Source organism: Limulus polyphemus, unplaced genomic scaffold (genome assembly GCF_000517525.1).
Source record: "Limulus polyphemus unplaced genomic scaffold, Limulus_polyphemus-2.1.2 Scaffold1084, whole genome shotgun sequence".
Taxonomy (NCBI): Eukaryota; Metazoa; Arthropoda; class Merostomata; order Xiphosura; family Limulidae; genus Limulus; species Limulus polyphemus.
The window spans coordinates 306822-308142 of record NW_013666694.1 but is presented as its reverse complement, the minus strand read 5'-3'; the positions used below and the strand labels follow the sequence as shown (position 1 = coordinate 308142).

At 36.8% G+C, this 1321-nt stretch overlaps 1 protein-coding gene across 1 annotated transcript in view; it reads left to right on the top strand.

Moving 5' to 3' along the window:
- The first annotated feature begins 915 nt into the window (after positions 1-915).
- Positions 916-1321, top strand: part of LOC111086422 — a 224431-nt gene continuing 224025 nt past the window's right edge. The window contains exon 1 of the mRNA XM_022389174.1: positions 916-1018. The gene's annotated coding sequence lies outside the window, so the exon portion shown is untranslated. The remainder of the gene's footprint in view (positions 1019-1321) is intronic.

The window sequence follows — 1321 nt, the reverse complement described above, 5'->3', positions numbered from 1 at the left end:
GTGGACTCAGTCGAGTGTACTGGTGTGGAGGCTCATGAATGATAGCGATCGCCTATAAAGGCCAATTAAAAATGACTACCATGATTCGTGACAATATAAGTGTCTCTGGCATGTGGTATGTGAAGAGGTTTTGTACAGACATAAAGTTATTAACGGAAACAAGAACAGCAGTATAAATTAGTGCTGTACTCACAACTGACATAAAGACCTTGCAAAACCAATTGTCGAAGAACCTTTCAAACAAAATGTTCGCGTTGGTCGAGTTTAGGCAAGATATAAGACAATCATCCCTGTACATAAAGAAGACACTTAAAACACATTACAAAACCATAAAACGAAGACAAATACAATGATGCTAAGTTGTTAGAGAAATAAGATACCTTTAATAATAGATAACTGATCGTGAATATAACAGTGTAACAGATAAGATGAAGGTTGTAGTATAATAATGAATTTAAAGAAGAATCACCCACTCTTGGTAGATAAAGACTGCAAGTACAAGATATGGCACGCTTTCATTTTCTTATGCATTAGCCTGTTTCAGTTATATGAGGCTTTCTTCCAAGAATCACAAGCGCATCATACAATAAAGCGGCGAACATGTAAGATAACCAAGAACTGGCCACACTAATGGGTACCACTTCTCAAGTGTTGAATAACGGATGTCGGAATTACAGGCTTTTGGTGCCCATGCTAATGGAAACTTTGCATACATCTAAAATGTATATGTGCTATAACTTATAGAGGTGTGGTTTTAGGCTAATAAAATCATCACACTAGCAATTTCCTCGAAACGGTTAAGTGACGTCATAGAACTCCCTGTGGCTTTATACTAATAGGCCTGCACATGCGCCATTAATTTCTTGCTCACCGCTAAAGAAAGAAGGGTCTTAATGTGGTTTGGTGTGCGTTAACTGAAGGAGTTTTGTACTGTGACTCACAGATAATATTTATGGGACACACTAGTTCTACTAGATTTCATGCTGTTTGCAAATCCTTTGCGGTATCTTTGAGACAGGTAAGTATGTTTATATGTCTGTAATTGTTTTCCTGTTTGTTCTTGATATTTGTCTTCTCTGTTCTTTTGTTTTTTTACCAAGTTTTCAGGGGACATATATATTTTAAGGTGTCTTTTTGGTGGTGTGCTTTCCCCCAATTTTCTTAGCATCTTTTGTAATATAAGTCTTGTCCATTATTGAAACTAGACAGTCTGTGACGCCCTCCTTTAGACCATTGGGATGGATTGATCTATTGTCTAGGTATTGATCCCTTCTGTAAACTCATGTGGGATATTAAATATATGCCTTAGTTTCTGTAAACT